A 17089-nucleotide genomic window follows, 5' to 3' on the forward strand; every position below is an offset into this window, starting at 1 on the left:
CACCCTGGGGAGGGGTTAGCTTCCATCCTGTCATAAAGCATGGTGAAGTGTTCAACCCACTTCTCAGGTTGGATAAAATAATCAGGTGTAGTAACCCCTTCCAGAATTCCATGAGCTATAATGTGCCAGAAATTGCAGTTATCTGTACACCTGCCAGCAACCAGCAGATCCTGCCAGCTCTTATCAGCCCAGTCACACTTGGCCCGTGCTAGGGCTGTTTTATACCTGTTACGTGCTTGGGCGACAGCTGAATAATTACCCTCTTGGATGGCCAGTCTTAGATTAGAATTTGCCTGTTTGCACTGATGGTGAAACCAGGCACGCTTGTTCCCCTCCATTGATTTCTTCTCTGAGGACTGTGATAAAATATACCTTTCAGCTCCCTAAAAAATCCTCCATGGGCGATTCATATTTTGTCAGGTGACAGAGTGACAGAATCAATGTTGGAGAAATGGCGTACAAACTGTTTGTAGACCATGGCTTGATGTTTGCTGTCATCCTGAGTTTTTTGCCAAGAAACTCTTCTAAGGTTACTAGATAATAAAGGTTCTTGACATATTGTGCAGTTACCAAACAGACCCCTACTAAGGTGAGTGCCATCCATTGAAAGGAGGAAGGGAGTGGGCTCACTGTCTAGCCTAACTGTGATCATCATATCACTCACTAGAGGGCACAATCTAACATCCACCAGGATATATCCGATGACACTAGTACTAGAGCCTCTCTCAAATGTAGCCTTCTGTTCAAGGTCTGAGCGAGTCCTGCCATTGCATGCCCTAAGGCCCCTCCCCACCACCAGATAAATAGGCTGGAAGGCTACATTGGTGTTATGTGACCCTCCAGCTTTATTTGGTATGTTAGGGATACTCCAGAACTCATCTTCATCCTCAGTCAGAGAGTCAAGTAGTGGGGAAGGCTTAAACATGGTGTTAAGGTCCCCAGCTACCAGCACCCTAGGCTGAATCTGGTACGTACCTACAAGATCATCCAACATAATTAGGGCAGGTGAGTAATTTACTGAGATAACAGACATCACATAGACATTAAAACAGTTAAAAGTAACCCTGATGGAAAGGTGGCCTGAATCCCCATTAAGTCAGGTGAATTGATTTGCAACTGCTTATGGGTACAACCGATAGAATTTTTCAGAAAGATTACTAGACCACCACTTGCCCTCTCTGCATTCCTTGAGGCTAGCACCTCAGTGCTATATGTAGTATAGCGACTGAGGAATACCCTATCAGTAGCCCAGGTCTCCAAGAAGATACAAATATCATTATTATTAGTAAACATAGGCCACCAGGAGTCCAAGAATTTAGAGTTGATCCCTGCCAGGTTTCAAGATATGATAGACAAGCTATAATTCAAAGATAGATCTTCTGCTTCAGTACCAACAGGGGCTGCTACCTTGGGTTTATCAGAGACTGCTCAATTACATTCAATGGTGCTTGCTCCCTGCTCAATGGTTATTGATGACCCGCACTGTGCAAGTGCCCAATATCAAAAGTATTATCTTGGATAATAACATATCATTTTGTGTGGTTCTCACTCAACCTTCATCTATATAGGCTCCCAATTATCTTATTGGTGAAGCCAACCCATTACTAGAGAATTCAGTGGAGTGGTACGATGGTCAACGATGAGGCATAACACTGGGGGGGATGAGGTCATACCTTTAAAATTATTGAATTGATTTCTAAGTGTTTTAATTAGGTTCTTACATTGACCAATAAAGGAGAATATCAAGGTCTATAAGATCTTAGGTGTTGGAGAATCTCCCTAGTTTGACCTTCTTTTTGTCTCATTCAACTTGTTTTATTTTGTATTATGTAAGGGAGGACGGGAATGGAGATAGCCCAAATTTAATTTTGGTCCCCTGAATCCCCCATGAATATAGGGTGTCATTTGATTAGACGTACAGAGAGTGCACCATATCCCATAATGATTACATGTGCAGCTATGCAATGAATTTTTCCTTATTTGTAGCAATTTATTACCCATTCATATGTTCGGAAAATTTTGCAGCTATGTGATGTGCTATGATGTCCTTGGGTCTTATGCACTATACAAAAAAACTCAGTAAATAAAATAACTAAATAAATGTGTGGCTTCCGTCTAATCCTTTGTCACAGTTTGGATCCCCACCAATAGATTATGAGCTGTGTTTCCTACTATGAGAGTCTCTCACCTACCATTGGTCACCACTCTCATTTTATTAAAAACGTCTTGGTGTAAATATCTACCATGATCAAGATATCATTACTCTGTAAATTCTAAACAATAAAACGCCTTCAGATTTCAATTGAAAATCACAAATGACATGTAAGCAATTTGCCAGAGGACGGAACTACACCCAACCCTGAAACAGACACTTCCCTTTCCTGCACTGGAGAGACAGGTCTATAATGTTGTCCCATAATGTGGAAGCCCTATGCAAATTCCTTTACAAGTGAAAATTTAGGATTCGTCAATAAACATGCCTGGATTTATTCTTGCATATCAATCCATTTATATGTGTAAGTATAATTTATACATGCAACTGTTTATGAAAATAGGGCCGCATCAAATTAGAGTCACTTCTCTTCCAGATACTATTAGGTTCTCCTTTACATCTGGAACTACATGTGTTTTCAATCACCTTTCTCACTTACATTTAATATATCTTTTCAGGGCCAGGCTTAGGAATTAAAAGCAACCTTGACAAAACTGCTCAGACCTGCCCTTCTCCCTTTGTCTTCTCCTATAATCTCTCTCTTTTCACCCATCCATTCTCTCTGCCTCCTCCCCTCTTCTCTCTCTTCTTCCTCTCTGACTGCTTTCTCTTTACCTTCCACTCCTTCTCTCCCTCCCATTTTCTCTCTCATAAACCCTCCAATGCCTGATGCAATTAGCCTTAGGAAACATCCAGGTCTCCTCTGCTCTATGTAATCTTTCTCTCTCTCTCTCTCTCTCTCTCTCTCTCTCTCTCTCTCTCTCTCTCTCTCTCTTTCTCAATCTCTTTCTCCGCTCACTCCTTCTACCACTTAATTATTCTTACATTGCTCAAAATCACGCACTCTATTCTTCTACTCCAGCTCCTTTCTAACCCCCACCCAGCTATGTGAGCAACTCACAGGCCCTCCTGCCGTTCCTTCATTCCCATCAATTCTGTACCTTTTTGGCACAGTTTTTTCACATCGTAGGTCGTTAAACACTTGTTTGGATGGCATTCGTCATCAACATGCTCATTTGTGGCTAAACTTGGACCACAACATAAGGCATTTTCGTAACGGGTTATACAGTGTACATCCGATAATTTATTGCATATTAATAACCCTAACTTACCTAATCCTGACATGAATCATCATCCCAGTCATGATGTCTCTTCAAGGTTGTCATAAATCACTCTCCAACTGTCGAGAGTCCTCTACTTCTGTCACTTACTTGGTACAGCGGGTCGCGACTTCGAGGCTTCAACTTGCTACCAAAATTCTGGAGTTCGTAGCGCCATGGCCATGCCTGGGCTGCAAGTGCAGTGTCCACCCATTGATGACCAATTCTTACCCTCTTGTCTGCCCTCAAGTATCCCTGCTGTAAGGCTTCCCAAGGTCCTTGTCCGGGCACTTATCTCAAGAGTCCCTGCCGTAAGGCATCCCAAGGACCCTTTTCAGGCATTTGTACTTGTCTCAAGAGTCTCAGCCGTAAGCCATCCCAGGCACCTTGTTCGGGTAATTCCCTTTTTCAGGTTTTATGTGAAGATTGTTTCTTGTTAAACCTCATTAATCCCTCCTCCTCGTCACACTGTAGCTGTGACGGACACCTTCTCTGGTGTGGGTGGGTGGGATCAAATTCTTCCTGCTACAAAGCTGGGGACTGCTTGTCCACGTTGCCTTTTAGGCCATGCTGCAGCCACACCCCTCTTTCTTGATAGAGCCCTTTGAACCCAAACTTCCTGGTCATTCACTGGTCTTTTCCTTGGTGTACTCTTGTGCTCTGTTGCTGCTGTACCCTTTGTCTGCCGCCCACGGGGAGTTAGCTGCCCTACCTCTAGGGTCTGATGCGCCTCCCAGTCAGTGGTAAAACTCCTGAAATGCATTTTGCATCAGTATTGTTTCTTTGATTCTAAGCCTCAGCTTTCCCACAACAGTCTGAAATTCAGCCAGCCTATTTTTTAAAGGTGCTCATCACCATATGCAATCTCTTACCATGATTCTGCGCCCCCCTACAAAAGTATAATTTCTATTTCCCCATCTCTACTTGTCTCCTACATTTGACAAGGTACACTACCATTTCTTTCTTTTTAACTCTACTTCTAAACTGTCCTTATTTTCCTGTCATTCTGATTTCACTTTCTCTTAGATAAATAGTTAGAGTGAAGTGAAATTCCCATGCTTCCGTGCTCTACAATTGTCAATTGAATGATGCTCCTGCATCCATACTTTCTGGGTGCGATTACAATGGGTCAGATATTGACGAGGTAACTTTACGGCGGTAAATTTGCCATGGTAAAGGGCTTCACTGTAGCCCAGTCCCATTCTCTGGCCCCAGCTTGCCCGCTGCCAAGGCACGAGGGGAGCATATAATGCTCTTCCTTCCAACTACATATTTTCCTATCCTCTCCCAGTCCCCGTCCCACCATGCCTTACACAAGGGTCTTGGCACATTTGTACCATCTGCTCAGAGAAGGTAATAAATATGTTAATTGAAAATCATGAATTCATGCATAATTACACATAATAAATTTGGGTTCATACAGTCATTCCCCATACTAAGGGATTTACCTTTTCATGTTAAGAATTCTCTCTTCTGATGAAAATTCTCGCCAGCCTGAATCACAGCACCGAATTCCTCATTGCTCAGAACCAGGGCCTTTGTCTTAATCCTCCAATATTCTCAAACATGACTAACAGGAGTATTTCTATGCCATCCTTCCTTTCTTTACCAATTCCTATTCTCTGTCTGTTAATTATTTTTGATGATTTCCAGATTTGAATCTCACCCACCATAGCACCTCCTCATTTTGCTTCTCATCTATAAACTTCTTGATCTCTTGTCACTCTCTGCACCAAAACCTTTTAAAAACTGGCATCCTCATTTCTTTCTGCCTCCCCTCACACTTCCACCTCTCAGTATAAATTTGTAACGTTAATTTGGATTTCAATATATGTTTCTATCCGCACATCCCTATTGTATCTAACTCTTGCTGACTTCAGTTCTAGACCATCCAGTCATATTGGACTTTCCTATCAACAAAACACTTATGACCTCATTTAGACCCTGGTGGAAGGTCTTCTGGGGGGCAGGAAGAGTAGGGGAGATGACTTTAGTCACCCTAGCGGAGGACCATCTGCCTACTTAGATGTCCCATCCTGCATAATGAGGTTATCTGTGCAGTAAAGCGAGTCACCTCCATGGCGGCTCTCTTTCTAATACCGAAGGCTTGCCAAGTGGAAACCATGCATACAGCACCCGGTAACCAAACTTTTTTGTTCAGAGAAAATCAACTCCCAAAGCAGGCGTCTTTTCTCTGGAAAAAAATGAATGAGCACCATGTGCAGGAAATTGTCTCCTTTGGTGCCAGCTATTTTGCACTTTTCTTATGAATAGGAGGCATGGACAAGGAAAACAAGCGATGGTATCCCCGCTTTAACTAGCAGTGGATGACCATGATTGCAACCTGTACGCCCCTTGGTGGATGGGCTACCATGTTAAAGATGTATACAGAGAGAGAGCAAGCAGAGGCTACACCAGCGTAATCCTGGTGCTTCCCCTGATTCTAAATCAGGGAGAGGAATCACAAGTTTGGTCAGGCAAGAGCATTGCGATATACAGCAGTGCTCCTGTTCCATTGAACTTTAAGTGATGGCCTTTATTCTAACCTTGATTTATATGAACATACTAACTATTGCTTTTTGTTATCAATTGTCTTCATGTCTGCTAGTAGCTCTCCTATAAAATCTCTTCTCTTCTTCCCCTGCTCTTATCTTGTCTTCCATTTACTGACATCATTTTCATTTTTTTCATGCAGCGGGGCAGATTTACAAGCCCCTGGCGACACTTTTGCGCCACTATTGAGTCACTTTGCGTAAAAAATGTGGCCAATTTACAATGTGACTCATCTAGGGAGATGCGTCACATTGTAAAGCCCTGCGTCACATTATACCTCTGCGCCACTTCTAGGACGCCACTGCGTCTAAACCTTACGCCAGAATATCTGATGCATTTGTCAATCCTTGCGCCATGGTGCGCTGTATTGTAAATAAGGGTTTCGCAGTCTAGCGCAATGAAACTGACACATCTCAACAGATGCGTCAGTTTCTTGAAAATCTGACCCAGAGTTTTTTAATTTGTCCGTGGTCTGTCTTCACCAAATTTTTCTTTCCATGCTTCTCAGATTTTTCTCTTTTTTCCTCTTCCTTTTGGAACTTCCTGCTTTAAATATTCAAAAATGTCCCCTTATTATTTCAAGACCTGGACGCATTTTTCTTGTTTTCGGCTGGTTCTTAGTTGACTCAAGTCCTTTTTCAGTCTTCTTTCAAAATGTATATCCTTTATTATTTCACTGTCTTACACTCAATTTAAAATTGAACATCATTCTTCTCAATTTATAATGGAACTCAGTAATCCTTATAGAAATAACATACAATTCAATTACATTATTTGTGTATTACATAGTAAATGACACCCACACAAAGACTCCACCGAGGAGATATATAGACTGGTGCCTGTAGATTATTGATGTATGGTCATTGGCTGCAACAATGTCTGGGCATCTTGTGGCCCCTCCTAATAAACAGTCCCCAAAAATAATAATGACATGCCTAAACATCTGATCAGTCCCATACAACAAATGGTGCTTGTACTGATCAACAATCAAAATTTGCACCTCCCTTTGGGAAGATCAAATATCATGTACATAAAAATATAAAAGCAGCACCACTTTCGTAAAAAAATACCCTGTTGAAGAACATATAGAAAAACAGGTCAATATATATTGTTTTACAGAACTGAGAGTGTGAACACTTCCAACAGCATATATTTTACTCAGACATCATTTAGAACTATTTAGACCTTGAGTTAACCAGTGGAAATAAATATGTGATTATGAAACTTGGAACTATAAAATGAATTTCAGAGGCTCCATGCAGTTTTTAAGCGGAAAATAGTCATGCTTATGAGCTATTGCCAATCAGAAGTCACCATAAAACGCTGAGGCATTGGAAGAACTGCAAATGTTTCCAGGGCCATGATTTCCTATCCTTCCTGCAATGGATCACAGCATGAAATATGTCTGTGCTGTATTGAGTAAAGTACAGAAATAAAGTTGCCCCAGATTTAGCAAGAGTCATCCGCCATTGACACCATAAGTGCAGGGCAGCACCTAGCTTAGGACTATGTATTGGAGGGACACACTCGGGTTCCAATTTTATCAACGTAGAATACAGTACAGCGGTCAGACATGAAAAATGCATGCATTAATGAAAACACCTATTTTACGTGTTGGCATGTCAAAGGACTATCAGGAGATACACAGTTTGACACCATTCTTTCGTTTGGTCTAACGTGGAGTTAGTGTTTGTGGGAAAAACCAGATCATAGTACTTAACTAGATCTGTCTTTGAGCAAATATCTACGGGCCTATTCACGAAGGTAATCTGAGCCACAAGTCTAACTTTACGACTTTTGGTATCCATAGAAGCCATTTACAAGTCATTACTTTACATCGGCACTTGGGGCAGAATCTCAACACTCAGGGCGGAATCTCTACACCCAGGTCAGAATTACCGTATCCGGGCCAGAATCTCCAGCTCGGGTCGGATGCTCATTGTCTTCCATGTTAAACAACTTTGTAAGTGCTTACCATCCCCCCACTTGGGCCAGATGAAGTCTAATCACCTACACCTGCAGTCAATTGACACCACCTGCAAGACCTGCACCACAAACCATATAAAAGCAGCGCACAAACAAGGCCCAAGTTTGGCCACATAGAGTTCCTGCTTGCCTGCTCTGTGCCTTCCCTTAAAAAATGCTACACCATAGGAGGAAGAAAAATCATACTGAGGAGGAGACCACCATGATCTTGGAGTTCTTTGTGAAGCACCACAAATGGCTCCATTGTTTCCCCCTTACAGCACAAGTGGCATACAGAAGGCAGTCCCATGGCAGCATTTAACCACTGCCATCACAGCACTGGGGGAGGATGTCAGCACTGTCAATGACATAAAGAAGAAGTGGCAGGATGAGAAGAGGCAGATGAAGGAGAATTACACCAGGATTGAGGTGGCTAGAGTTGTCCCTGGTGTACAATCCAGACCCCGCCTCCATCTCATCCCACTAGAGGAGGATGTCCTCCACACCATACACCCCCACATGCTCCATGGGCTGCCTGTGAGTGATGTTTATAATGTAGTACCAGGTAAATGTGATACCAAAAACATGGATATAAAATGTGTGTCTGTGTTGCAGTACAATTGTGACTATGGAAGTTGTCCCATGTATGTGTAAAAAGCATAGTGAGTCAGAGCCTTATGTGTCTTCTATTGTACATTGCAATACAGGCCCCAGAATCCTGAGTGGTGAAATGGTAAATCCCATTCCCATCATCAAAAACAGGGGCCCAACACTGCTGATGTATAAACCTGACACTGGTCAATAGCAATAGACAAAGTGCCCTTTCCATTTACCAGCAGTGGCCAGAGCAGGTAGGAGTGGTGGGGGGCAGAGCAGGGGAGGGAATCAACAGACAACAGAAAAGGGAAAATTAAAAAAAAGAATTAAAACCACTTACCTTGCGCTCGCTGCATCGCCGAGTGCAAGGTAGTGGTTATCTTTTCTTAAATCATTTTATTTTCCTTATTCCTTCACCCATCGAATTCCCCCTCAACCATGTCCTCCAACCACCCCACTTTTCCTACCTGCACTGGCCGCAGCGGCACTTAGCATTAGTGTTAGCATGTAGATGCAGTGAGGAAACTTGTGTTAAGTTGCACATGTATACTTTTGGTTTGCTGACTTTTCTCTGTTCTCCTCTATTGACACATTCAGCCAGTGTACACTCATGCACTGTAGAAGAGGTCCCTGCATCTTCTGGGAGGAAATAACATAATACACAGCAATCAATACCACCATCACAAACTGGTAAGTAAAAGTGGTCAGGAGAGGGTCTAAAATTCTACATTGTTAGCAGACAACACATGGACATATTACATATATTCCATCAACAGTGCCAGAACTGTGAACTGAACTCTGAAATTGAGTGCAACACATGCGACAACTGGAATTTTAACTGGCAAACACACATATCTTTATAGGCCTAATGATGTCGGCCCAGATTCCAGTCCCCACAGTGACATCTGCACAAAGTTGGCTGTGAAATCTCGTCAGGAACCACACACTGGGCAGATGCAGGACCCTGGTAAGTAAACCCAAGAATGGTGTACCTGAATGCTCATGCTCATAAAATGTGAATTTAATATCCGCAGTATGTTGTATGTGTTCAACAACACTGTTGTCCCTCATCTCAATATGCCCACATATGGCATTTTACTGCATACCATATTGCACCATAGTGACTAGTGAAAGTATGGCACTAAATGTGTGGCACGTGAGTGAAGTATGTACATAATAGACTATATTGTGTCATATGAAGTGAAATAGACACAGTTGGATTGTAAGTCCATGATATAAAAACTCTCAAGCAAAATCACAGGGCACAAAATGTATAAGAATTGATGGGATGGGGTCGTAATGATTCCAGTTAGGTTGTTTTGTTTTGAGAGGGGTGTATGGGCTGCTAAGGTGGTTGTAGATGAAGTGAAATATATATATGTCCGAGCTAATTTGGTTCAAATGTACTTCCACTAATGTGAAGGGAGGAGCATATTTAAAAGACAGTGAAAAAGAAACCCCAAGCGCCCGAGGCATTAGAGAAAGGCTTACCGCCGAAACGCATCATGCCAGAAGTAAGAATAAACAGTTACATTAAGCCCCGCTGTGTCCCCTTTTCCACTTGTAACGGAGGAGATGGTGTGGAATATATATTTAAATGTACATATTTTTATATATATCGCCAGTAGGTAGTTATAGTTAGGACCTATTTTCCATAGGAAATCCGCAACATTCTATTCCCAATAACTTTGGTGCCGGTTGACGAATCTTTGCAAAATGTTCCAAACTTTTGGCAAGCTCAGGTCCGCTCCTATTATATATATATATATATATATATATATATATTCAACTCGAAGAACTGCAATCCCCAACCTCCGCCAGGCGATGAAGAGAGCACGAACTCCTCTTGCAGGCAAAACTAATATTTTATTTTTCACTTGGAGCTGGTCATATATATATATATATCAGATGGCTGAACTGCACAACGCATATCCAGTATAGGCGGCAACCATCCAAGCTTCTACACTATACCACAGTATGTGATCCCAGTCAAATGCTGAATTCAGCTTGCCTCCTCTTCTGCAGTATTGTCATATATAAGTGACAGGATAAAATATGAGGTTAGGATATGTGCTGTACAAGACATCATCCATTGACAGCTAAGTTCTAACATTATGTTGTACATGTATAATTGGAACAGAGGTCACACAAATATTGAACATAACAAATGTGTTATCTCCCAGTCCTAAAAAAGCGTTGTGATTTCATGGGGAGGGAAGCACAAATTTGCCACAAAATGTGCTGACTATTAGACATCTCACATATTATTGTGTGTGTCATGTGTATCTGTCAGCAGATTAGTCATGCAGATCATTAAGTATGGCGTCAGTTCCTTCTCAAGCTGCTGGATCGAGGACCACATCTTCAGCTACACCTACGAGGAGTCAGGTTCAGCAGTTGACATCAGGGGATCTCAAAGCAACACAGAGCTGTGGCTGGAGTTGGTGAGTTTGCTTGTGAATTGTACATCTCCATTTAACACCTCAGTGCTATGGGTTGAGCTGTCAAGTGTAGGTGTACCCAAACCAGGTCACATGTGCATCATTTGTTTATGCAAAGTACAGTAGAATCAACCCTTGTGTTGCACCACAGCATATACTAGGTCAATTACTTATCCTGTTGCAACCTCTGTCTTTTAGGTGATGAGGACGATGAGGGCAATGGACCTTCCACCAGTGGTGGTCGATGGGCTATTGAAGGGGAGAACCTACTACTCTTGCAAGCAGCCATTTCAGCTGCCAGTATTGTGCAGGAGGAAGTACCAGAGGAGGAGAATGAATTGGAGGATGGTTGAGATTATCTGGCCCTTCTCACAGTGGATGAGTAGTCAGATGCCCTAACCAGAGCATTCACTCACTGGCCAAAATGTGTAAAGCCACCCCCTCCCCCCAGCAAAGTGCCTCATTATCCAAAGCCCATTGATTTCCTGTTCTCAGCATAGCACTAACCAGCCATAGCTCTCACATACCCCAACATACACATCACTCCCTCACAGCCCACACATCCAGGACACATGAGATGGTTCCCCTACATACTCCTATCAATATAGCGCATATCAGGCAGTCTCTCCACGATCTGAGAGATTTACCACCCCTGGTGCGGTGCAGGTATCCCCTGGGCACCAATCTCCTGTCCACAGACTACCAACTGCCACCTTCCCTCCTGCTGGTGGGCCTGCTGATCTTTTCTATGGCTGTCCCATGGAGACGGGGCTAGCAGCTGACCGTGGTGGCCAGTGGGAGGAGGAGTTCTTCCAAAAGCAAGCTGATGTGAGGCAGGGTACTCGTGCCATAGGGGCTATTCTGCCAGACATGTCTGAGACACTGCAGGACATGCGCTAAATCCCTCAGGTCGTGGACAGAGTGACCCTGGTGTTGGACAGGAAAGATAGATATTAGCAAGACATGTCCAAGACGATAAATGACATCATAGCCATCCATAGGGAAGAGAGTGCAAGATACCATGCCTTGGCCATGAAGATGATGAAGGGCAACCTGAAACTTATCCAAAGTCTCCCTTCAAGGTCAACGCAGGGAGAGGAGCCATCACATCTACCTGCAGTACATCATATCCACCCACCTGTACCACAAGCTGCACAGGCTTGCTATTTGTCCATACTTTGAACGCAACATTTCCAATGAAGTTAACTTGATAGAGAAAGTTTAATTCTAAATATAAGTTTATGTAAATGAAATGGATAAAAAAAGAAGAAAAAATCAGTCCGTTTGAAAGGGAGAACGGAAAGCAAATAATGTTCTTTGACTAGGAATAGGGGGCTTCAAGGGGTTTGGTCAACATAAATAAAACACATCAGAAAGTCTCTGGGGAACTAGTCTATATACAAGGGGCACAGTAAATGTTGAAAAGAAAGTCATAGTCAAACAAGTCAACTGTCTTTCTGGTCATGTTCAATTTTAACAATTTTCAGATCCTCTCAATCCGATGCAGTCTCCTGGCTGGCCGGTGCAGGACCAGGCACCACACAGGGTTGGAATACACGAGGAGTACGGGGGAAAGAGTGTGGGGCAACGTACAGGGTGAAATTCTCAGGGTGATTTGGGAGGGATGTTAGGAAAGGGCAGACAACATGGCTGCACCCAACAAAGTGACACTGGCCCTGAGGGGGGCCATGGGTCTTGCAAGTTCCTCTCGCTACATACACCCTTCATCACAGAGCTGCAGCATAATATGAGCGAATATGTCTGGCTGACCCTCACATGCCCCATCACTTACTGGGATGCAGCCACAGAAATCACAATACAGGAAGGGGTCTGGGTTGGACACGAGGAGTGTGGTATTTTGGGGTAAGAGCCAATGGTAGGGACTTCCTGGCAGCCACTTGGAGGGGGACTAGTGGCAGGAGATGCAGCTGGAGACTCCAATGAAATGTTGGCCTCTAGAATCAGGAAGGGGCTGATGGCAGGCCCAGGTAGTGGTGTGACCTGCCCAGGGGACACCTCAGCAAATAAAGTAGTAAATTGTCAGGGGGAGAGTGGATCTCCTCCCCTACTCGCCCGAGGTGTCCAGTTCTTCACCCTCTACAATGTCCATAGCCTCCACCTGGTACAGCTTTATCATCCCTCACATCATACTTTCAGGCACATGGTGCTGGGAGGACCATCCCAAGATTTCCAGGGCCTTAACTCAGGCCCAGCATTTTAGGTCCTCCCATCGCTTACGGCATGTCCTGCCCCACCGGCCATAGATGCTCACTGCACTGCAGCGCTCCACAATGGTGGACCAGAGTCTGGCACGCGCTGCGTTGCTCAGCTGGTCCTCGGGTCCCCCATGCAGCTGAGGGTACTGTTTTGGCACCCCGTCTGCTAATATGTCTGATTCCCTTTCAGTGAAAGGGGATGCTTTCTACTCCAGTCCCTTAGCCATGTTGGGGGTAGTTGAGTTTTACAGAGCAGCAGAATGGCAGAGGATCTAATCTGTGACAGAGGATGACTCAGAATTCAAAGAAAATGGCTGCCAGCAACTTCCTGTAATGTATTTCCTGCCTACCACTTCCCGTGTGTCATTTCCTATATGAAAATGTTCGGCTCTGGCCCATTTTCGGCCCAAGTACTTACTCTCTGCATGCGGAACAGAGGCGCCGCAGAGTTGCGCAGGCTCCGCATGCATAGCGGAGATTCAGAAAATGAGCCGTAACAGATTTTACACATAAAAGAAACATGAAACAAAAAGGAGAACAGACCATTGAAATCTGATTGCACAGGAAAATGGGTGTGGCCAGAAATAGCATCACATCACAGAAGAGTTCGCTCCTTTGCATCATGGTACATGTAGTCCATATTTTGCGCTCAGCTCAGAGTTGACTGTAGTCTTATGAAAAATTTGGGGGAAGCAGCGCTGTGCATCCCAGACACATAGGGCCTGACGCACAAGGTTCATCATCTCTCCTGGTAGGGGCCCCTCAGTTGTCGGGGAGTCATTTTAGTTGGGGCAAATACTCAACAATGCAATAGTTAGATCCCTTTGTGAATCCGGCACCCATTGTCAAAAGGTCTGGGAGGTCTCACACAATCACAGATATTTAATCCTCTTTGGCAATGGATTCCTTAGAGACATTGACAACACTAATTTCAGACATCTTCACATGACATACTGCATGGCCAATCGTTTGATTTCTGTCAACAGCTGTGGGTTACATACAATGAGTGTGGCTTGTATCAAGAGGTGACCTGCGGAATACAAAGCTGACATGGGTACTGCCTGGAAACACTGCATACACATCAATTAATCTACCACTGGCATCACAGAAACCCTACACATTGATGGGATGCCATTGGTGTCTGTTGCAGAGGATGTGTGCAATACAGTGAAGTGGCTGAAGAGCCTGGGTACAATGAATTACACCCAGCACATGTGGGAAGCAGGAAATGAAGTAGAAATCCCTGTCTACCCTTTGTCTCCTGTCCACTGTGTGGGGCATTCATATGTGGGGGTGGGCTCTTGTATTATTGCAGTTCAGTACCTGATGCAAGCACTGGGACTGGCTTGCCTGAGAGGTGCGCACAGGGTCACTGGACACCCTTTAGAAAGACCCCGTAGCAAAAAATAGAGAGTAGCAAGGATCTTGAGATAGGCTGAGATGGCATGGAAGCAACATGTCACAGAGTCAAATTCTTGCTCCCACTTACAACTATTTCCAAGTAGACATCTGGAGATAAATGTATCTGATCCTGACGTATGGTGAAACGCGTCGTTCTGCTTGCTGATTAAAGTATTCACCTTCTATGGAGCGTCCGAGTGTTTCTTTGGCGTGAAAAGGAACAGTGTGGAGTATATATATATATATATATATATATATATATATATATATATATATATATATATTTTTTTTTTTTTTTCTACTGGCGGTCGCCAGTAGATATTTATAGTTAGGACCGAGTTTCCATATGAAATCTGAAAATTCTATTTTGAATAACTTTGGCGCCGGTTGACGAATCCTCGCAAAATTTTTAAAACTAATGGGGTGCTCCGCTCAGCTCCTACCCTGAAAGTCTCGGGGTGATTCGTCAAGCGGGGGCTGAGAAAAAAGGGGGGTCCCAAAACGCGTTTTCCCCATGCATTTTCCCATATGACCTTTAGTCGAAGGTACAGCCCGAACGGCTCAACAGAATTACTTGAAATTTGGCAAAGAGGTAGTCCTCAGGTCAGGCATGTGCCTTTTGCATATATGGTGTCAATCTGTTCAGTAGTTCCTTTGAAAATTGCAGTTAAAAGTACATAAATATCTATATGCGCACACCGTGCGCGCATCGTGCGTGCACCAAATGTCCGCAAGCGTAATTCTGATTGGTGGTTAGATGTCAGTCAACATTCGAATCGGTCGAAATCAGGAAGTGTCGGACGCCATTTTGTGTGTGACAGTGAAAAAGAAAGGTGGAGAACGTGAAAAGGGGGCAGGGTAGAGACTCTCTACCCTGACCCCCTAGCCTTTGTCAGGGGGTCCCTGAAGGACCCCGAAGGGTGAAAAAAACATTACTAGAGCTGTTCAGCTCCTTCTCCCAGGAAATAGGAAGAAATAGTGAGGGGAGTGGGTGTGGTGTTGGAAGATTCTGGAACAGAAACTACTATGAACCAATGAAAAGTGTTGTTTCGTAATCACATGACTTGCCGTGCACGCACGGTGCACGCATCGTGCGCGCACGGTGCACGCATGGATCAGAAATGAATTACTTTTAACCCGATTTCTAAAACATGAAAAGGAGGCAGGGAAGACACTCCCTGACCCCCTAGACCTTCTCAGGGGGTCCGTAAATTAAATTAAAATGTTTTTTCACCCTTCGGGGTCCTTTAGGACCCCCTGACAAAGGCTAGGGGGTCAGGAACTCTCTACCCTGCCCCCTTTTCACGTTCGCCACCTCTCTTTTTCACTCTCGCACCCAAAACAAACAAAATGGCAGCCGACACTTCCTGATTTCGACCGATTCGAACGTTGACTGGCATGTAACCACCAATAAGAATTACGCTCGCGCACGTTAGGGTGCGCGCACGGTGCGGCTATAGATATTTATATGCTTTTAAATGCTATTTTCTCAGGAAATACTAAACAGATTGACTCCATATATGCATAAGGCACTTCCTTGACCTGAGGTCTACCTCTTTGCCAAATTTCAAGTAATTCTGTTCAGCCGTTCGGGCTGTACCTTCGACTAAAGGTCCTATGGGAAAATGCATGGGGAAAACGCGTTTTGGGACCCCCCTTTTTTCTCAGCCCCCGCTTGACGAATCACCCCGAGACTTTCAGGGTATGAGCTAAGCGGAGTGCCCCATTAGTTTTGAAAATTTCGCGAGGATTCATCAACCGGCGCCAAAGTTATTCAAAATAGAATTTTCAGATTCCCTATGGAAACACGATCCTAACTATAACTATCTACTGGCGACCACCAGTAAATAATATATATGTATATATATTACCTACTGGCGGTCGCCAGTAGGTAGTTATAGTTAGGACCCTGTTTCCATAGGAAAACCGCAACATTCTATTTTGAATAACTTTGGCGCCGGTCGACGAATCCTCGCGAAATTTTCAAAATAGGTGGGGCGCTGCGCTCCGCTCCTACCCTGAAAGTCTCGGGGGGATTCGTCAAGCGGGGGCTGAGATAAAAGGGGGGTCCCAAAACGCGTTTTTCCCATGCATTTTTACATAGGACCTTTAGACACAGCTACAGCCCGAACGGCTGAACAGAGTTCCTTGAAATTTGGCAGAGAGGTAGTGTACAGATCAAGGAAGTGCCTTTTGTAGGTTTGGTGTAAATCTGTTCAGTAGATTCTGAGAAAATAGCCTTTAAATCAATATATATATCTGAGCCACCTTACGGTGCGCTTACGGTGCGCTTACCGTACGCGTACGGTGACGTGCGCGTGCGCGATTCTGATTGGCTGTTCGATCTAAGTAAACATTCGAATTGGTCGAAACTAGGAAGCGGCGGCCACCATTTTCTCTCTCGCACTCTGAGGGGGGCAGCATAAACAAAGTCAAAAAACATCTAAAGGGGTAGTCTAATTAATTCTTAACCACCCAGCATCAATATAGGTGTCCCCCAACAAACCCCAAGGCCCAAAAAACAATTTAAATTTTTTTTTAAAAATCGCCGATTACGCTTACCGTACGCGTACGTTTAAAATTATTAAAAAAAAAAAAATTATC

Source organism: Triturus cristatus, chromosome 2_2 (genome assembly GCF_964204655.1).
Source record: "Triturus cristatus chromosome 2_2, aTriCri1.1, whole genome shotgun sequence".
NCBI lineage: Eukaryota > Metazoa > Chordata > Amphibia > Caudata > Salamandridae > Triturus > Triturus cristatus.